At 45.3% G+C, this 23,007-nt stretch overlaps 2 pseudogenes; both read right to left on the bottom strand.

Moving 5' to 3' along the window:
* Positions 1-347: 347 nt before the first annotated feature.
* On the bottom strand, positions 348-19,529 carry LOC136489539 (scarecrow-like protein 9; annotated as a pseudogene).
* An 88-nt stretch (positions 19,530-19,617) lies between these two features.
* On the bottom strand, positions 19,618-23,007 carry LOC136489538 (scarecrow-like protein 34; annotated as a pseudogene).

Here is a 23,007-nt window from a genome sequence, read left to right as displayed (position 1 = left end):
GAGGAAGAAAAAGGAGAAGAAACAGTGAGGAGACAAGGACCTGACAAGTGGGCTCCACATGTCAGGTTCACTTCAATTCACATTCAACGTTCACATCAGCATACCAAGAGAGTTAAGATCCATTTGGATCTAGATGAGACTCGAAACTAAGTTTAGGGACAAAACTAGCATTTTGAAAGTACATGGATCTAGGTGACACCTCATGCCAAGTTTGAGGATCGGCCATGAATTTTCCTCATATTTGAGACTTATTTTGTTTCCAGCAAACATAACTTGTAAGGGGGGCCAAAAGGTCTTTGGTCTAGCTAAATAGAGAGCTGTTGAACGCCATGCGACATCATTCAACTTCATCCAGAAGAGGCGTCTTCGTTTGCAACCCATGTCGTATGGGGGCAGAGAGGACATGCCCCTTCCATCCTTGCAGAAGCCATTGGCCATCTTGGCAAATCATAAAATCTTTGTGGTAATGCTTCATGACCACGTCTTTCACTATCATCACAAAGCTTGATTTCAGTGGCAGCTGCCTTAGGCATGCTCGTTGGTTTCTTTTCTGCCATTGTCCATATTTCTCAGGGCATTCCACTATGTCCATGCCTTCACAAGAAATGCCATTAAACGCGTAACATCCAAGAATGACTTTCTCGAACACCAATCGAGATTTACTCTCCCTTGGGATGGTTGCATCCAACATGTCAAACAGTGCCATGTAATGGAAGACTATCTCTCAAAACGGTGACAAAAAGGAGGAACCATATGAACGATTCATAATGTTCTATATGAATACAACTGGCCTCATCTTCTTGATGTTATTGAGGACAGTATCTCTAGGACTTGGAGCATTAGAGAATATGCTCTCTTCCATTAAGAACTTGAAACTAAAGAGGTCAATCACAACGAGCACCTCATTAGCGTCTTTGTGCAAGTCAATGATAGAAGTATCCTCCCAGTTTTTCATGATCGCGTTGAACTTGAATGAAGGCAAGCCAAGCTCATGGGCATATTTCATGAACCGGCTGCCTACTTTCCCAATCTGCTCACGTGGGTAGCAAATAGGCGTGGGGTGAGCTATGGCAATGATCTTCACCTGTGGCAGGTTGCCTTCTTTACTCGCTAGTAAGTGGAGCAAGCCAGCCCAATGAAACCCCAAACGCGTACCATAATCCACGATATGCAACCTTCTCTTACCTGCCATGATCTGCATGATGGTCGTTGCTAAAAAAATGAATATCACGTTAACGAAGCAGCAAGCTTTAGAGTAAAGGTTGTAGGCCTTAAGGAGCTCCACAGTGGAGGGGTACTCTAACATAGGCAACTGCCAAAGCGGGCTCCCTATGCCCAGTATCTGTGCCTCTAGCCCCTCGGCAAAACAATGAGCTAGCCGTTGGGTGACGTCCCCTGTTGCTGAAGCATGTTGCTTGATCATCTTCAGTAGCTCACGTGCTCTGATGTGATCGTCCACTGCAAGAGCCTGCGCACAAGAGATCAACAACCTGCGTATGTCGATCACATTGTTCCTCGACGCTTTGATCCTCCCGATATTCCTGTTTCTCTTCTCCACTTCAGTAGTGTCAATGGTGACACGCTCCATGCCCTTGATGCAGGTCTCATAAGCATGCAACATCATTTTGTCAATCATCTCGTTGCCACATTTCTCCTCTAGCTCATTGTTCATCATCACAGCTTTGTTGGTAGTTCTTACCTCCTCCTCTAGAAGGTGATCCTTGTTGCACCTTTTCTTGACCCTACTATCAATAATGTTGCTTTCCCTGATTTGATTCACCAGCTCATCCCTTCTAAAGATGTGGTCTTTGGGCAGGAGCATGTTGGCTTCTTCCATGCTCTTCAAGTATGCCCCCACCACATAGCTGCCCTTGGATAAGGGCGAATTGAGGGCGCTTTTGTCACCATGACCCTCATGCAAGAATTCACTGGGCCCCTCGCTGTTGTTGGTGCTAGTGCCAAGGGAAGGGGATGAGAGGATATGAGCAAAGGGCTGCTGCACCTGGAGTAGCGCAGGGTGGTCATTGAGCTCATCACACTACGCCAGATTTGCACATCACTGTCGGCATCATCACTGCCGGATTTGTGAGAACCGGCAGTGATGTACCTTCACTACCGGTTATGAGCTTGAAAATGAAAAAATGATTGGGGCTGGGCTAAAACCGGCAGTGAAGGACCACATCACTGCCGGTTTGTGGCTTGAACCGGCAGTGTTTTGGCGGCCACTCATCACTGCCGGTTTAAGCCAAGAGCCAACAGTGATTGTGCTCTATCACTGTCAGTTCTAGCCAAGAACCGACGATGATAAGCCTACAACACAAAAAGGTTGCAGCCGTCCTCTCCTTCCTCCTCTCTTCCATCCCGAGAACAGAGGCGCGCGTTTGGACCCTTCCCTCCATTGCTGCGGCTGCTCTTCACCTTGAAGCTAGTGCTTGGATTTTGAAGAATGGTTTGATCTTTTTGCTTTAAGGTTAGTAACAAGCATCCACTCCTTTGATTTTGTTGCTTAAGTAGCTTCGTTTTGATGGCTACATTGCTTGATTCTCATTCTAGTTCTTTCTCCATTCTAGAGAGCACTTTTCCAATTGGACATTTGTGCAAGGCGCAAATTATGGTGAATCCATCATCCAAAAGGTTGGTGTCTATGAACACATTTAAATTCCCAGCTAATTATTCCATGGTGGTCAACATCATCATTGTTAGTATGTGATGCTATAATTAGTTCTTAAAAGTAGAGTAGAATAGTTGTTCTTCAATATTGTGCAATAATTGTTTTTTACTACGATTTTCAAATTACAGGGTCGGGGCTACCAATTTCAATTTTTCAATAATTAGTGTACAATAATATTTTCCAAAAATGGTACTTTCAAGCTACAATTGTTGTTCATGAAGCTTGATTTCTTATTAATTCTTTGTAATTACTGTCTTAGTATTTTTTGTGCAGAGATGGATCGAGAGTGGATGCGTCTGTCCCGAACGGACAAGCGGTACATGCATGGCGTCAGCCAGTTTATCACCGATGCCAAAGCCCATGCTGAGAATGGGAACCCTGTCTTCTGCCCATGCAAAGATTGCAAGAATCATAGGAACTTTCATCAAATTGAGTCTCTACGATCGCACTTGATTACCAGGGGGTTCATGCCAAACTATATGATATGGACTATACATGGCGAGGTTGGTGTGAATGTTCTGCAGGAAAACGATGATGATGTGGACATGCCTGACGTAGCCATCCATGATGCTGACGAGGAATCCGGTGTCAACATAGAACCTATGGCCACAATTAATAATGTGTTTAGGAACACGCTAGCTGACGACACCGAGGATAACGATGGCATTTCTCAGCTGCTACGTAATGTAGAGACCGGATGTCTTAGTGAAAGACAGCTGAGAAAGCTAGAGAAAATGAGACAAGATGACAAAACACCATTGTATAGGAATTGTCCAATGAATAAACTAGAAGCCGACATCATGCTGTTCGAGTTCAAATCGACAAACGGATTGAGCGATAAAGGCTTCGATCAGTTGTTAGGTATAATAAGGAAAATGCTCCTAGAAAAAATGAGTTGCCAGAAAAGACATACATGGCCAAGCAAATGATCTGCCCCATCGGCCTCGAGGTTGAAAAAATCCACGCGTGTTCCAATGATTGCATATTGTACCGTGGAGAAAAATACAAAGACTTTGACAAGTGCCCCAAGTGTGAAGCTCCACGGTATAAGGAAGGGCCGTCATATGAGGGTACTAAGACCAGAGGAGGTCCCATAAAGGTTGTTTGGTATTTCCCTATAGCTTCCCGGGTGCATAGGTTGTTTGCATGTGCAAAGTCAGCCAAGCTGTTGCGCTGGCATGGCGAAGAGCGTAAGAAAGATACAATGATGAGGCACCCCGCCAATGGGCATGACTGGAGGACTGTCAATACTATGTTCTATAAGGACATCGGTGGAGAGGTAAGGCACCTTTGGTTTGCTTTGAGCACAGATGGGATGAATCCTTTCGACTAGGTTAGAAGCAATCATAGCACCTGGCTAGTGATGCTCTGTATATACAACATTCCACCTTGGGTCTGTATGAAGCGGTCGTACATCCAGATGCCACTACTGATCCAAGGGCCAAGACAGCCTAGGAATGACATCGATGTGTTTCTGGAACCAGTGATCGATGAACTAGTGGAGATGTTTGAAAAGGGTGTGCTGGATGTTTGGGACGAGTACAAAAAGAAACATGTCACGATCTAGGGAGTACTTATCGCAACAATCACCGACCTATCAGGTCGAGGTTCGTTGTCCGAAGAGAAGACAAAAGGCTATACTGGATGTGTCGAGTGCTTGGACGACACCGATGCAGTAAATCTGCCAAATAACTCAAAGATAGTTTATATGGGACACCGTAGGTTCCTACCTAAGGATCACCCTTACCGCAAAAATAGAAAAGATTTCAACGGTACTGTTGAGAAACGCTTAGCTCCAAAATATCAAGACGGACCTGCGATACTTCGAGAACTCAACAAACTAGAGGTTGTCCTTGGGAAGGAGGACAATGCAGTAGCAGCGCCTGATGGGAGCGTTTGGAAGAAAAAATCGGTTTTCTAGAAACTACCTTACTGGCCATTTCTGAGTGTACGCCACTGTCTTGATCCCATGCACATCACTAAAAACATGTGCGCTAACACTCTTAACACCTTGATGGACACCATGGGGACATCGAAGGATTCACTAGCCACACGCCTAGACATGCAACACTTGGGAATCAGGAAGGAGCTACATCCCATGGAGCTAGAGAATGGCCAGTTCGAACTTCCGGTTGCGTCATGGACATTGAAGAAGGAAGAAAAGCGTGTGCTTATTTCTTTCTTCAATGAACTCAAAGTCCCGATGGGCTACTGTGCGAACTCGAAGAGGCTAGTGAACATGAGAGAACTCAAGTTCAACTATGGCCCTATGAAGACCCATGACTGTCATGTCATTATGACTCAACTGCTCCCTATTGCCCTACGTGGTATCCTCCCCCCAAAGGTCCACTCCCCAATCATAAAGCTTTGCTCGTTCTTCAACGCGATCTCAAAAAAGGTCATTGATGTGTCCACGCTAGAGTAGCTGTAGCGGGACATAGCCAAAACTCTTGTTAGGCTTGAGATTTATTTCCCACCGACTTACTTTGATATCTCATTGCATCTGCTCATTCATCTTATTGACCAAATTTGAGCCCTTGGCCCAATGTACCTGCATCAGATGTTTCCTTTCAAAAGATTGATGAAAGTTTTCAGGAGGTATGTTAGGAACAGATTTAGGCCAGAAGGGTGCATGGTTGAAGGATGGTCAACGGAGGAGGCCATTGAGTTCTGCACATATTATCTAGACATCAAAAGGGTCAGAATTCCAGAATCTCGCAATGAGGAAAGACTGCGTGGCAAAGGAACAATCGGGGAGAAATCTGTTACAGTAGACGACCCTATTTCTTTTAGACAGGCACAGTTCGTTGTTCTCCAGCAAGCCGAGGGTGTGATGCCATACATTGATGAGCACAGGCAATCGCTGCAAACTCTGTATCCGAGCAGGTCACAGGCTTGGCTAGATAAAAAACATAAGGAGGAATTTGTCAGCTGGTTGCGACGTCGCTTGCTTGGAATAAAGTTGGGTAATCAACTGGACGCCTTAGCCAAGGGACCTTCGAGTACATATCTTAAGTACCAAGGGTATGAGATCAATGGATTCACATTTTACACAAAAAAGCAAGATGGAAAAAACACATACCAAAATTGTGTTCATTTTGATGCTCACGACGAGAACGGCAACGTGCAGGCGACATACTATGGTTTCATAGAGGAGATATGGGAGCTAGCCTACGGTCCGTTGAAGGCAGCTCTTTTTCGCTACCAGTGGGTTTGGCTCAAGGAAATCAACACTAACAGCGAAGGGTTCACTACCATTGATCTCACTAAGACCGCATACAGAGACGACCCCTTCATCCTTGCAAGAGATGTTATATAAGTCTTCTATGCAAGGGACAACAAGACAAAAGGAAGGCTAAAAGTAGTCCTAGAAGGGAAAAGGAAGATTGTCGGTGTCGATGGAGTGACGGACGAAGAAGACTACAGGGGCAATCGGGAAATAACTCCATTCGGGGCGAACGTACCCCTACCAATCCTTCAAAAGGGTGACGAACCTGCTTATGTATGAATTGATCACAATGAGGCCCTCATTGTTGATGCACCTAAAGATAGTTAGATTATTGTTAACTATGTAATCATTATGTAGACGTTGTATCAGTAATTCGCACTGAATATTTAATTTATATTTTATGCGCATCTCTATAATTTAATTATTGACTATGTAATCAAATATTAAGATGATGTTCACAAACACTATTATTTGATAATTATAGACCATTGATTAATTATCATAGAATTAAATAATCAAGATACAAATTTTTGTGTTATTTTAGAATATAAACTAACTGCATTATTTCTATTAATAAATAAATAAAGAAAAGCAAACTAAGCGAACTCCCTATCCTAGCTCAGCGGTTAAGGCCACGCACTCTATACTCTGAGACCCGCGCTCGAATCCCAGGCGGGCCAAACTTTTTTGATTTTGCATTTATTATTTAGTAGTGCATGACAATGGGATAAAAGAAAAAAAATAAAACCATTCTAACCGAACTCCCTATCCTAACTCAGCGGTTAAGGCCGCGCACTCTCGACCCCGTGACCCGCGCTCGAATCTCAAGCGGGCCAAACTTTTTTATATTTTTGGCAGGCTCCAAACTGATACTGTTTTTTTTTATTTTTTTACCTAAAGTTGCGGCAGGGCCCTTCAGTGCTAGTTTTGGTTTTAAAACCGGTAGTGATATCTTCTATCACAGTCGGTTGCTCAAACCGACACAGAAGGCCCAATTCACTGTCGGTTTTTAAACTAAAACCGACAGTGATGTGTAGATGCTCCTCACATGCCAACAGTGCTCCCATGACCACAACCATTGGAACACTGCTCCCACCTATCCCGACAACTTTAGTTCAGAAATAAAAATGTACCACGACTGCTAGCCCCTATAAAATGGCCCTCGGCCAAGAGCTAGCCTCTCCATGCATGTTAGTTTTAGCCAGGCCTTATCAGCCATGATACAATGTTTTTCTCTCACAACAAACCATAGATATCGTTATATATATTCTGAAGATAGAGCAACGCCGAAGATTGGAGATGCCATGAGGTTCATAGAGCCATCCGCTGTGGTGCCGAGTTGAATCTGATGTGCTCTGGACTGTACCAAGAAAAAGGCCATGTACAGCAGAGGCATGGATTCATCGATGCCACTTATCATCTCCAACCGGTATAGCTCGTAGACCACATCGGTGCTATTGTTTGACCCTAGTTGGTGCTAGAAGAATGCTACTGAGGTGGTTAAATTATAATATGTTGATACACATTGATGATAACATTGACCTGTATGTAAATAGGTCTTTGTTATCGTATATGGAATTTTAGTGTAAGGTCTTTGTTATCGTATATGTAACTTATTTCTAATTTTTTGTAATTTTTTGATGTATTTCATTACTATCTAAATAAATATATCGTTGTTGTTAAAACTTTCCCACTATAGTATCTAAATAAATATATCATTTACATATATGCACCTTCACTATCGGTTCTATTTAGAAACCGACAATGATAGTCACCTTCACTGTCGGTTCTATTTAAAAACCGACAGTGATAGTACCTTTCACTGTCGGTTCTATTTAAAAACCGGTAGTGATGTCCATGCCCCCTATATAAAACAAACTGCCGGCCACATACATCGATCCCACCCACCCACGAACTCTCTCAGTCTCATTTCTCATATTTCACTCTCACTTCTCAAGACATCCACTCTCTCTCTACGTGATTTGGTCATGGCTCCTGCATTTTTCAATGGTATTGATATGTTGTCTTCTCCAATATTCTATCTATCTTCATTTGATCTATATTTATATTCATGTTTCTTTACATTCGACATTTATATATATTCTTATTCCTTGCATTCGATCTATATTTAATTATGTTGCCACATTTTACTTGGAAGAATTTTTTGTGCATATATATTTATGTTCATTTTTTTGCATTTTATCGATCAAGTGGTACGAACAACGGACCTCCCCCACCACAAGAACCAGGTTTCCACTCTGGCGATGAGTCATTCGCTCCTAATGTGGCCATTCCACGGTTCCCTGTTCCCGCTATTGTATGAAATATTTTCCAACATCTTTTGTTTTTTGATGCTAACAAATAACTATAATTAGTTTAATATCATTGTTGCATGCATATATGTCACAGACTATATCCCCAATAGATTGGCTGCGAATAGCACTTAGCTGGTTCTTTATCTCGGACATCGTCGAGAACACGACATCTAATGCAAGTGATCGGCTATGGACGTGTGAACTCAGTTTTTTCATCCCTGTGAGGGGTTCAAATCATCGGAACCATATCCACGGGACGGGAATACAGAGCCTAGACATGATAAGCGCCCAATTAAGTGTCGTGCGCATTTGTTTAGAGGCACTTCGACGTATTTGCTATGATGTGCCTGATTTCTCGCACTTCAAGGCACTTGCTTTGAATGCTGGTGATATCCCCGTCCCGCAAGCAAGCGAATGGTTTGCGAGCTACAACCATGCGGATGTGGTAAAATGGTCACTTATACCTGAGTCGTGGTTATTTATTATTTATTATTGTAATAACATTCCCTAATTTTTTTCTTTTTCTCCACATGCAGATTGCGCTACAGGACCTTACCTATGCTGCATGTGGCTTGTGGGCCGTTCTAGACCAAGCTACGGAGCAACTCGGGTACGATTGGGACTTCTACAATGGAAACCTCGGCTAGGTCACTATAGAAGGACGCCAGTACTGCATAAGGATTACTAACAGGGGCAGTGGTCGTTTAGTAGGTTACATCTATGACCGACCATTCTTTCGGTATTGTGGGGCATGAGAGAGTGCACTCATACGGGCATTGGACTTCATCGATACAAGCAGATACATGATCCGTGACATCAATTACCATATATGGCTACAGAGGCATGTTAGTATGCGTGGCCTGATCGATCCCGACAGTGATTCCGATAGTAATTAATGTTTATTTAGCTAGGTTTTCAAGGTCGTAGTTTAATCAGGTTCTAATTTTAATATGTACGGCTTTGTGTGTTTAATTATTATCATGCATGTAATTCGTGTAACATTTTGGTGTCGTATTGATCTCAAACTTTTTTTAGGCTTGCACGTGCCACGTGTGAAGGAAACACCAAGTTTGGGATTTTTCGGAGACGGTTTGCTACTTTTCTGAGGTTTAATTGAATTTCCACGCGACGACGCCGTTTAATTATAGGTTGAACTGAGTCTAGCCATAAAAAGATCTAGAATGGTGCCAAACTTTTACACAGGCTCTAATGTGCCCTAGGGATAAGAATTTTGTGGAGGTGGATGAACAAATCTATTGGGTCCAAGATGAAATTCACCCTCTTTTGTCTCTTTTGGCACAGAGAAAAATATAATAAATTAAAAAATGAATAGAAAAACCTAAGATCCTGTGTGGGGTCTTAATTTGGGTGTACATGCTTGCCAAAAAAAATTCAAGCCATTTCGACATAGGCGGAGTATACATGCTTCACAGAGGTACATGTGCCCTTTCATCGAACCATGACTATACACATAGGTTATCAAGGTTTATGTGGTTCATAGGCATTCTGGTGTCGTATTGGTCTCAAACTTTTTCTTAGGCTTGCACGTGCCACGTGTGAAGGAAACACCAAGTTTGGGATTTTACGGAGATGGTTTGCTACTTTCTGAGGTTTAATTGAATTTTTGCGCGACGACACTGTTTAATTATAGGTTGAACTGAGTCTACCCATGAAAAGATCTAGAATGGTGCCAAACTTTTTACACAAGCTCTAATGTGCCCTAGGGATAAGAATTTTGTGGAGGTGGATGAAAAAATCTATTGGGTCCAAGATAAAATTCACCCTCTTTTGTCTCATTTGGCATAGAGAAAAATATAATAAATAAAAAATGAATAGAAAAACCTAAGATCCTGTGTGGGGTCCTAATTTGGGTGTACATGCTTGCCAAAAAAAATTCAAGTCATTTCGACATAGGCCGAGTATACATGCTTCACAGAGGTACATGTGCTCTTTCATCGAACCATGACTATACACATAGGTTATCAAGGTTTCTGTGGTTCATAGACATTCCGGTGTCGTATTGGTCTCAAACATTTTCTTAGGCTTGCACGTGCCACGTGTGAAGGAAACACCAAGTTTGGGATTTTTCGGAGATGGTTTGCTACTTTCTGAGGTTTAATTGAATTTCTGCGCAATGACACCGTTTAATTATAGGTTGAACTGAGTCTACCCACGAAAAGATCCAGAATGGTGCCAAACTTTTACATAGGCTCTAATGTGCCCTAAGGATAAGAATTTTGTGGAGGTGGATGAAAAAATCTATTGGATCCAAGATGAAATTCACCCTCTTTTGTCTCATTTGGCACACAGAAAAATATAATTAATAAAATTGATTAGAAAAACCTAAGATCCTGTGTGGGATCTTAATTTGGGTGTACACGCTTGCCAAAAAAATTCAAGCCATTTCGACATAGGAATACATATACTTTTATTTATTCAGTATATAAAAGAATTTTTTTAATATATATAAACATCACTATCGGTTTCAAAAAACCGGTAGTGATGAGAAGAAACCGACAGTGATGCTTGTTATCACTGTCGGTTTATTTTGAAAACCGGCAGTGATATATAAAAAAATAAAAAATAAATGTGCCAACCCTCGGATTTGAGCTCGGGTCTCGGGCTACATAGTTCAGACATTTAACCGCTGCGCTAGTATAGGATATGTGCCAAGGTTTATTTATTTTATCTTTTTGACCTTTAGACCGCTTAATAAATTATAAAATTAAACAAAAAAAATTGGGCCGCCGAGATTCGAACACGGGTATCGAGGGCGAAGTTGCGGGGTCTTAACCATTGATCTAGTAGGAGGTATTCGAAAGAAGTGGAAAAGATAAGTTACTTATGTTGTAACCGCTACACGAAAATCACTGCCGGTTTAAAGAATGGCCCGACAGTGATGTCTAGAAGAGCAACAGTATTGTTGGCCCCCTCGATCTCCGGTACGTAGCATATCATATACTACGGTCTTCATGACAACGAAACAACGACCAAGATGCATCGCCACATATAATCCAAGGGACGATGTAAGCAAAATGAGGTCATACAATGCAACATCCAATATGTAAGCAAATAAAACGAGGTCATGCAAGGTGATGATGATCAAACAAAGGATTCGACGACACGGTTTTTTTCAGCACCAGTAAATTATTACATCGACCTAAGACATCAATTAATCACTAGTGCTATTAATTACTGCCGGTGTTGCTGCATGCGTCGTCCCCTTGCTGCCGGTGCTCCTCTTCGCGCTTCTTTAGCTCAGCCCTGCGCTGGCGCCGTTCTGCGTCCATCGTGAGACGCCGCTTGGTCTCCTCCTCCTGGCGGCGGCGCTCCTCCTCCTCCTCACGGCGGCGCTCCTCCTCCTTGGATATCTCGATGACGCGCTTCAGGATGCAGTCGTTGGTGTCCTTCTGTGTGATGGCGCGGAGGTGCCGGTCCTCCTCCTTCCGTGCCGTCTCCAACGAGTTGAAGACGACCTCCTCCACCAGAAGAGGTTCCGATTCCTCCTCTGATGCGGTCTCACGGTACGGATCGTCCTCGAGGTTCACCTCGAGGTCCGATTCGGACGACGATGATGACGTCGGTGGAGGCATCGGGGGCCGACATGAGGACGACGGGTTTAGCATCGCCCATGTTGTCTTCAAGTGGTGAGGCATTGTGGCGGTGGGTCGAGGGCCGAGGCAAGGTGTGCGTGGGAAGGGTGCTTCGCTTTCTTGATGCGTGGTGGTGCAATGGCGGTCGACTGTGTGCATGGGAGCCTGGCTTATATAGGCGTGTCGGTGGGTGGAACTGATCATGGTGCAATAACTCGCACCCCTCGAAAGACGGAGTGCGCCTGCGTTGGGAACCGCCATTGAACACGCCATTGCGCCTACGTTGGGAAGACGAAGCGCGCCTGTGTTGGGAACCGGCGGCGCGAGCAGTCGATGGACTCTTGGGAAAACGCGGCGTCTCTTCATGGGGAACTGAAGGGCTACGTCCACTCCCAGGACCGGGAAAACAATGGCTCTTCATGGGAACTGCGCAACCAACATGGCCGGGGAGTTGAAGGGCCAACGCGCAAAGCAGGGACAGATAATCACTCAAAGGAATAAATTCCTTCAAACTTTCCGAAATCAGGTGATAGCTCAATGGTTTGCCCGCTGCTCTAGAAGTTGTAGGCTTCGGTTTGATTCAGGGATGCAACACATTTATTTTATCTTTTTAACCTTTAGACCGCTTAATAAATTATAAAATTAAACCAAAAAATTGGGCCGCCTGGGATTCGAACACGGGTATCGGGGGCTAAGTTGTGGGGTCTTAACCGTTGAGCCAGTAGCAGGTATTCGAAAGAAGTGGAAAAGATAAGTTACTTAAGCTGTAACTGCTACACGGAAATCACTGCCGGTTTAAAGAATGGCCCGGCAGTGATGTACCCCCATCACTGTCAGTTCCTACTTACAACCGGCAGTGATGTGCCCACATCACTATCGGTTTCTAATTAGAACCGGCAGTGATGAGGTCTGGTATAAAAGGCCACCACGGGTTGAAATTATCCAAATTTCAACCCAGCGCTAACCATTCCCCGTGCTCCTCTTCTTCGACGCCGACGCCCGTGCACCGCCCCACACCAGAGCGCCCGTCCATCGCCCCCCGCACCGCCGTTCCCAGCCCCGCGCTCCTCTTCTTCGACGCCGACACCCGTGCACCGTCCCACGCCGGAGCACCTGTCCACCGGCCCCCGCGCCGCCGTTCCTAGCCACGCGCTCCTCTTCTTTGACGCTGACGCCCGTGCACCGCCCCACGCCAGAGCACTCCCCACCACGTCGGAGCACTCCCCACACCGTCCACCGCCCCACGTCGGAGCACCGTTGAGGCCTTTACGAGCGCGCGGACAGCTGCTTTCCCACCCCCCACGGTGAGTGCTGGCTCACTGCCCGCTAGGTGTTTGATGAAATGGACAACTATTTTTTATTGTTTTCGAAGGCACAAGAAATGGACTTAATTTTTTTTAAATAGTTTTAAAGATGAAGAATGTATGCAACTCTATCCATTGCAGGCTATGCAATGTCACTGATCCAAACACATTTTTTATTCCTCATGTCTGCAGGCTATTAAAATCACCTCTGTTTTTTGAGACAATCTCACTTTGTAATAGCTAGTCCATAGTCAGATAAAACAGGTTCACTACCATCTACAATCTAATCTCACTTTGTAATAGCTAGTCTGGTTCTGGTGTTATCTACAATCTCATCTTAATTAATTTTACAATCCTTAGGTTTATTGAATCCCTAGCTAGGATCTGACCTTGATATGGTCCTTGAAATATGTTTGTAGAAACTTTCTGGTGTTTTGATAGGGTCCTACTTTATTTGACTGGTCATGTTGGTTAATTACAATGACTTGCCTATTTCCTTTCTATTGTAGATGTTTTGCTTTGACCTTTCATCTAATATTTTCTTATATATACTAAGAGAAATTATTTATTTCTTGTATAAGTTTTAGTATGTTTTAAAAATAATGCTATTTTCAGAGACCATATAACTTGAATAATAACTCTTGTTCAGTGAGTTACCATTACCACTTACCACATGCCTAATTTACTTAAATGTATAGGCAACCATAGCATGGTATATAGTGCATGTTGGTCACATGTCTGGGATTTATCGAACCTGGGAAGATTGCTATGCTCAAGTCAATCGCTACCCTGGTAATTTGTACAAAAAAATACAACACAGAAGTTGAAGCTTAGAAGGCCTACTATAGTCATCCGGCCTACCTTGCAAACCACGGCCAACCGGCCTACTATGGTCCAATAAATGCAAACCATGGCCATCCGCTAGCACTGGAGATCGAAGAGAAACCACCCGCCGAAGATGTGAAGATTATGATAATTGCTCCTTGGTCTTGGAAAGATGTCATGCTTTTATTTTTGGCTATGGTCATTGTTTTTCTTATTTGGAAGTTGATGTAGGCTTAGTTTCATAGAAGAGTAGGTGGCCTTTGTCATATGTGGTCAATCAAACAATGAATTTGTTCTAGGTGAACATATGCTATTATTTGACTTTGTTGTATGTGGACTTATTATTAGACTTTGCATTAAACATATTATATATATGAACATATGCTATTAGTAGTTGTCCGCGACCAAAACTAACCATGATCGTGTCACAGCCATGACTCATCGTCGCCTGTTATCCCGTCGCCGAAGAACTGATCGGCAACAAGAAGCGGCTGATATTGCTGGGATGGGGGAGCCGCAAGATTCGACAAACAGTGATGGTGTCAATCAGGTCGGTGAGAACGAGCAGCCATGGACCCCGTCCAGCCTGCTCGATCTGGGTCAAAATGACCAAGATGGCCAGGTAACTTTGGTATCATATCACTATGTAGCCACACACGCTAATCAATTGAGAGGGTCATAGCTTACTTGGTGTCTCTAGCAGGAGCCTCCGTCGGCCGAGGAGCCAGAGGGTTCGCGTACTAGGAAGGCCAGATCCAAGCGAGGCATGTCAAAGATTCCTGTTGGTAGGAATGCATACTGGCACATTACTGAGTTCAATGAATTCGGGGATCCACTCTCACCACCTATAGCTTTGACCAAATACAAGACTATCCTCGGGTTACTTGTTAGGGACTTCATCCCTATTAAGTATAGGAAGTGGATTGGGAAAGATGACGACCGGTGGAGGGTTCCTGAAAGCAAGAAGGATTACATATAGGATGTCAAGATCCTAGAGTATTTCACTTTCCCAGCCGAGTATGACAAGGAGTTAGTTAAGAAAAAAGCAAAAGAAATCATGGGGACATGCTTCAAGAATTTTAAGGGGACATTGTACAAGAATTTTGTCCTCCAAAATAAAGAGCCAGATTTCGATGGTGGACAGTTTAGCAAGCAGAAGGACTTCTGGTAGAATTTCAAGGAATACAGGTTATCCGAGGGGTACTTAGAACTGAGCAGGAAGAATAAGGAGAATTCACATAAAGCGATGAATCCTCATCATCTCGGCTCTCATGGCTACGCCAAAAAGATGTCAGAATTTGAAGCAGAACTTCAAAAGATGGATCACCTTGCTGAGGAAGGCGTTTAGGTTGAGACCGCCGATTGGGAGCCTAGATCGGTATTATACTGTATGGGGAGAAATGTACGGCGCGCCGAGGACGAGAGCTTTAGCTCCTCAAATCAACCCATGAGCGAACTCATCTAGAGGATCTCCCAGGTAACTGAGGAGGTGAGGCAAGGGACTCGCACTTCTAATAGGGACAAAGACGTGCTCACCCAAGCACTCGGAACCAAGGAGCACCCTGGTCACACTAGAGGAACCGGTGTTGTTCCTTGGAAACTAGCATTCCCCCAAGAATCTAACACTTACCGGAGCCGCTCGAGGGGTAGAGCGGAACATGAGGCAGAGTATTTGAGGAGACTAAAAGAGATGGAAGACAGAATGGAAGCACGGATTGAGGCGACCGTTGAAGCGTGAGTCGAGCAAATTTTGCTGTCCAAGGGGTTAGTAGTACCACAAAACCCTACTCCTAGTGCCTTTAGCCCACAGTTTAGGGGTCGCAGTAGCTGCGGATCGACCCCGCTCGACGAAGAAGAGGCGAATGTGCCTCATCCGGTGGATGACATCACTGAACCCGTCAATGTCAGGTTGTACATCCGTCGGGAATGGACAAAGGACAAGGTGGCGCTCGGCCAGGCCTGGCCTGTGGGAGATGGGACAATTAATGGCCGCCCAATTCCACTAAGGTACGCTTGCATCACCATTGACAGAATACTTGATAAGAAGTTTAACAAGATACCCATTGAGTACCCCGTAGTGGAAGACAGGCCGAAACTTGGTCAAAACAAGGGCTCTCAAGTGGCCTGGCGCAAGCGCTTCATTAAGCTTGACCATCAATTATCCTCTGATGATGAGGACGATTATGAGTTCACCCACCCACGATGATCACTCACCATCTCCAAACAGAGATCACTCCCCTCCTCATCCGGAGCCATCACCCCCGAGAAGACAGAGGTCTCCTTCTATTCCTCCTTGTCCGACTCCATCTTCATCAGCCCCGAGAAAAGAGACTCCTCCTCCTCCTCCCCCCCTCCTCCTCCATGTTCATCAGCGCCGGGAAAATAGAATTCTCGTCATCATCCTCCTCCTCCACCACCTCAGCCCAAAACAAGATCAAGGACATCCTCGCAATCGCAGAAAAGATCCTTGGATTCTGTCGCTAATGCTCCCAAAGTGGACCAACAGAAAAGAAAAAGGCCGTTCAGTGGCAGTGTTACCACCTTGATGAAAGAAAAATTTACAGCACGCATCTCAAAGGAAGATCGTGTTAGTTTCTTCAATCTCTGTGCCTCACTACCTTCGTATATGTTGAAGTCCGAATTCGAAAGGCAAACACAGAATAAATACGCTACAACAAGAGACGAAGAAATACACAATAAAGATTTAAGGAACATACAGAAGTATGTCGAAGACAACCCAGGATTAACCATGGAAGAGGCCACGAACATCTATTATGATGTACAAGGGACGGGAACACCAGCAATGAAGTATGAAAGGGGCAATCTTTTGGTTCCCGATGACGAGTATAAAAATCTGACAACATATATGCGCCAGTTGCATGAATATTACATGGCTCAAGCAACAGAGATGGACGACTTTGGTTTTGAGGTTATTATCTGTTCGCCACATGTTTTCCATTATCCCGAAGAAGAGAAGTTCGATGTCGAGTGGGAGTGCTTGTTCCAGCTATACCAGAAACGCGATCTCGATGTTCAAATGTTGATGCTGTGGACTATGTAAGTACCCTACACGCGCGATATTACAATTAACTACTCTCTCGAGACAAATTATTAACTTTTGAGCACTTCCCATGATTTTATGTAGGTGTATATCAAAATTTTGCATTGTAAAAAGCAAATGGGATTACATAGGCTTCTTGGACCCCTTGCAAGTCAATGAGAGGACATGTCTAGGCCTCTATGGATGTGACGTGGAAGACCTAAAACAAAGATTGATTGTTGTTTTCGATGAAAAAGAAAACCCACATACTTCTAGCCCACAACTGTGAGTATGTGTTCTCGGCTTTTAATTTTATGCTTCTTTTTTCGTTAAGATTATTCGATAATTAGGATTATGTGATTGTAGCAACCATTTCGCCTTCATTTGTGTCAATCTTGCCAAAAATCTAATCGAGGTGTGGGACTCGAAGAAAAAACCATTTCATTATCTGGATGCACTGGTGGCAGTGCTGAATTAGTAAGCGATCCTAATAACATATTATTTTCTAATCACACATACCGCTTTCTAATGTTTCTCCCTTTAATGTTGCTCAGTGTCCGAAGAAGACATATCGGTGGGACGCCGGTCCCATTCAAGGTTGTCGAAATAGAGGGGAAGTACATGTCACAACCGGCGGGAAACAATGAATGTGGGTTTTATGTAATGTGGGCAATGCTTTGCTACATCGGTGGAAAATCGGAAGAAGCCGATAAGTTGGTGTGTATAATTCCCATTTCATTTATGTCTGTTAATAATTCAACAAAATGATTTACTGTTCCTCTTTGGATATCATCTATTTTGAACGACAGCGCAAGAAATATAATCACCAAAGGCTGTTAGACATGGAGATCGTTGCACTGCAATCCGTGAGCTCGCAAAGTGCATCTTAGCCGAGGTATTGGAAAAAGATGGAGTATTTTCCATTGCACAATCCATGAGGTACAAGGACCAGTATGGCCCAGAGCGGCTCGCCGGATTATTGTAAGAAGTCCGAGAAGCATTGTACAATCTGTGAAGTCCGAGAACATTTCTTCTTTGTTTTGAGGGATCGAGATCTGGATAAGAACATTTGAACTGTAACCGTAACATTTATAATGTCTAATATTGATGGACCTGTCGTCTACGTAGCGTATATAAAGCGAAACCCGATTCCACGAAAAAATATAAATTAAAATCAATTATAAAACAATAAAATGTGAATGGGCCATCACTGCCGGTTAGCAACGAACCGGCAGTATTGTCGTAACAATCACTGTCGGTTATCAACAAACCGACAGTGTTGGATTTCTCAACACTGTCAGCTTGAGCCATGAACCGACAGTGTTGTCTTGCTCAACACTGCCGGCTTGAGCCATGAACCGACAGTGTTGTCTTGCTCAACACTGCCGGCTTGAGCCATGAACCGACAGTGTTTTCTTGCTCAACACTGCTGGCTTGAGCCATGAACCGATAGTGTTTTCTTGCTCAACACTGTCGGCTTGAGCCATGAACCGACAGTGTTGGATTTCTCAACACTGTCAGCTTGAGCCATGAACCGACAGTGTAGGCTTGCTCAACACTGTTGGCTTGAGCCAAGAACCGACACTCTTGAAGCAACCATCACTGTCGGTTGGGACTATAAACCGGCAGTGTTTTCAACTAGACACTGTCGGGTGGAGCCAGGAACCGACACTGTTTCATGTAGATCAGTGTCGGTTTTTAAGAACCGACAGTGATGTCAACCCCACATCACTGTCGGTATGCCACTGTCGGTTCAAAATCCGACAATGAAGGGGGTTTTTGAACCGACAGTGATGTCCAGATCTAGGGTAGTGTCGTTAATGTGGTCCTCCATGAGCATGCGTGAGATGGAAGGGAGCATCATGTCATTATTAGGGACATGATGCCGGACCTCATTGCTGACACTGGGCTTCTGGGGAAGGTCAAGGAAGACTGGTGGGGATGCTGGTGGCTGCTCCATAAGATCCTTGATGAAGAATTCCTCCGGTGTGGTGGCCATGGTGATCAATGGTAGCGTGGTAGCCTTTTCGTTAATTTATATCATAATGTGAAGAACATAAGACTTTTGGTTAATGATGCCTACGATCAGAGTGCAAAAGACGATGGTTGACTGTAACCCCAATGCTGCTTGGATGGGGACACCATGGCTCGATATTTCCAATGCTGCTTGGATAATGGTTGCAAAAGCTAGCTATACACAGGGCACATCGAAAAAATATTTTAGAAAAGATCATCGTAACAAGCCCCATTTCTTTTACCTAGTGAAAATGACAAAACAAGAAGATACAGTCGTCTGATGCAAAATATATTTAAATAGGCCTTCACAGCTAACGTAAAGTAATAGTGAACAGGAAAACAGAGAAATAGAGGAGCAGAGTTTGAACGCCAGCAATAAACAGCTTAGTTAGGTGTTTATAATTGTTGGCAAATGTGAAAGAAAATGAAGCACGGACATGAAATGCCAATATTCAAGAAGCGACTATTGAGCTCTGCTACATTAGTTAGTATACAAGATGGGTAAAAGCGCAGGTCAGCTGTGAGACAGACGCCATGAAAGGAACCGCTTTCCCACTGCCATGCTCCGATGCAAAAGATATTTTATTTCTCCTATCACAAGCAGTTTCCGAAGACCATGCTGTATCATTCAGCATTGGAAGAACCTAAACTCTAGAAAAGGCATCTGCTGCAACCCATGTCGAGTGAGCAAAGTGGACACGCCCCCTCCATCCTTGCAAAAGCCATTGGCCATCCTGGGAGATCAGAAAGTCCTTGTGGTGGTGCTTCATGACCATATCTTTCACAACCTCTACAATGCTTGTCCTCAGTGGTAGCTGCCTCAGGCCAGCCCGTTGGTTTCGCGTCTGCCATTGCCTGTACCTCTCAGGGCGTTCCACTAGGTCCGCGCCTTCGCAGCTGAGGGCATTCACCGCAGAGCGTCCAAGCACGATCTGCTCTAGCACCATTCGAGATCTACTCTCCCTTGGGATGGTTGCATCAAATATGTCAAACAGTGCCATGTAGTAGAACAGCATCTCTTGAAACCGTGACAGGAAGGACGAACCATACGAACAATTGTAGACGCTCTGGATGAACACATGTGGTCGCATCTTGCTGATGTTGTTGAGGACGATATCCCTGGGGCTTAGGCCATCAAAGGATATGCACTCGTCCATCAAGGTGCTGAAACTGAAGAGGTCATTCACGACAAGCACCTCATCGGCCTCTATGTTCAGGTCCTCGATGCAAGCGTCCTCCCAGTTTGTCTTGATAGTGTGGAACTTGAACGAAGGCAGACCAAACTCATGGGCACATCTGCCGAGCCGGCACCCTATTTCCTCGATCTTCTCGGTTGGGTAGGATTTGGGCTTGGGGAGGCCTATGGCAGTGATCTTCACCTCTGGCAGGGCACCTTCTCTACTCACCAACGAGCGGAGCAAGCCTACCCATTGGTATCCAAACTGCATACCATAATCAATGATGTGTAGCCTACTCTTACCCACCATGGCCTGCATGATGGTCATCTCAGAGAAAGCAAGTGCCACCTTGTTGAAGCAGCAGGCTTCACCGTAAAGGTTGGAGGCCTTGATGAACTCCACAACAGACGGTCGCTCTGCCATTTGCAACTCCCAAAGCAGACTCCCCGTGCCCACGAGCCGTGCCTCTAGCCCCTTGGTGAAACATTGGGCCAGCCTTTGAGTGGCGTCCCCTGTTTCTGATGCATGATGCATGATCTGCTTCAGCAGCTCTCGTGCCCTCGAGTGATTGTTCACCGCCACCTCCTGTGCACAAGAGATCATCAGCCTGCGTATGTCCACCACATTGTTGTCCCTCGTCTCCTTGCTACCACTATTCCTGTTTTTCTTTTCCACTTCATTATTGTCACAGGTGACATGGAGGTTGTCCATGTCCCTGATGCATTCCTTGTAGCCATACAACATCATTTCATCAAGCATCTCGTTGGCCGAGTTCTCCTCTGGCTCCTTGATCACTGTCATAGCTTTGCTGGTTCTTATCTCCACTTGTAGATGATCATCCCTGCTATGCCTCTTCTTCACCCCGCTGTGACTGCTGCTTTCCCTGACCGTCTGATTCACCAGCTCATCCCTTCTGAAGTTGTCTTTGGGCAAGAGCCCGTTGGCCTCTTCCATGCCCTTGAAAAACGCCCCCACAGCATCTGTGCCCTTGGATAAAGCCGGATTGAGCTCACTTTCATCAACATTGCCTTCATGCAAGAAATCGTCGGACCCCTCCCTGCTGCCAGTGTTAGTGCCAGAGGAAGGGGAAGACAGGATCTGAGCAAAGGGCTGCTGCACCTGGAGTAGCGCAGGGTGATTATTGAGCTGCTCGTCAATATCATCATCCAGGAGCACGTGTGAGATGTAAGAAAGCATCATCTCATTAGGGACATGATGCTGGCCCTCGCTGCTGCCATTGGGCTCCTGGGGAAGGTCGTCGGTGAAGACAGGTGGGGATGGCGGTGGCTGCTCCATGAGACCCTTGCCGAAGAATACCTCTGGTGTGGTGGCCATGGTGATCAATGGTAGTGCAGTCAGTGGATCAGAAGCCAAGATGAACAGAGGGCTTTTAATTTGGTCAGTGGTTCCTACGATCGGAATGCAAAAGATGATGGCTACCTGTAACTCCAATGCTGCATGGATAGTGTGGAGATGATGGCTAGCGATTTTTCCAATGTTGCTTGGCTAATGGTTCCGAAAGCTAGCTATTACTTATATTCAAAAAAAAAAAGAAGCTAGCTATTACTTTGGAAAGACCATCGAATCAATCCCCATTTGTTTTTCCCTATTGAAAATAACAAAGCAAGAAGATGCTGTTGTGCAATGCGAAGCACATTTAAATAAGCTTTACAGGCTAACGTAAAGTAATAGTGATCAGGAAAACAGCTGAGTTTGGAGTTTGGACGCAAGCAATAAACAGCTTCAATGGGTGTTTATATATTTTTTTGCAAATGTGAGAGAAGGTACGTACGGGACGGCAAGCTTAGAGGCGCCCGCAGCGCGAAGGAAGGCTCTCGCTGGCCTCGGCATTTCCGCAAACAACTTACGCCCGCTCCCCTGGTGGTACGGCAGCACCTGCTCTGGGGCTCCGGGGCTCTGGGCACAGGCAGCACTCCAGAAGAACACACCCCCAGCAAGAACCGCTCCAGGCGCTCGCTTTCCACCAGCACCACGCCGCGGCCACGGCGTCTCCATGGCCACTGTTGGTGCTCTCCCCTTCCGGCGATGTGCTGCCTACCTTGCAGGCTCGCACACGTCGGCTCTGTTCCGCCTCTCGAGAGACCGTAGTAAGGTGTAGAGCGCGTGCGTTGTAGACGTGGCGCGTGCTGCAGGAGCCAGCGAGCGAGGAGACCCAGAGAAAGGAGCGGGCCGACGGGCAGGCGGCGGAGCGGAGGTCCCGCGAGCGAAAGCCAGAAGAGGGACGAGAACTGAGAACTCTCGACGATCTAGGCCGCACGCGCTCGATCGGACGGCAGATAGGCACCGAGTAGGGTCAACGGTGTTTGAGAGAAACCGTGCGTCCACCCCCCGCCGTGGCTGTGGCTTGCCCGAGCGCTGCCGAGCTGAATTCCGGTCGTCGCCCGCCGCATCACGTGTCCGTCTCGGAAGCCTCCGCCACACACGGGCGTGGTGACGCCGTGGCCTCCTCTGCAACAGCAAACAGCATCAGCATGGCACCACCGGACCAGGTGTCCACTGTGGACGACCATGAGAATTTCCGGCCAATCAGCAATCCCGTGGTGAACCAAAATCAGCGATCATCCTCCATGAGCTGAGTTTGGACGTAATCAAGCAAGCAATAAACAGCGTCGGTAGGTGTTTTTTTTTTCTTTTCTTTTTTGCAAATGTGAAAGAAAGATTCCTATCTCCTCTTCTCTGCAACATTTTGTACACAAGATGCATATTAAGCTCTGCTGCAAACAGAAGACATGGAAGGGACCTCGGATCAGCTCTGTGTGCTTTGGTTGAGCCTTTAACCAACATGCCAGTTGCCAGGCTCAATCTCCCTCTGCAT

The sequence above is a fragment of the Miscanthus floridulus genome, chromosome 10, assembly GCF_019320115.1.
Source record: "Miscanthus floridulus cultivar M001 chromosome 10, ASM1932011v1, whole genome shotgun sequence".
Taxonomy (NCBI): Eukaryota; Viridiplantae; Streptophyta; class Magnoliopsida; order Poales; family Poaceae; genus Miscanthus; species Miscanthus floridulus.
This window is presented reverse-complemented; position numbering and strand designations above follow the sequence as displayed.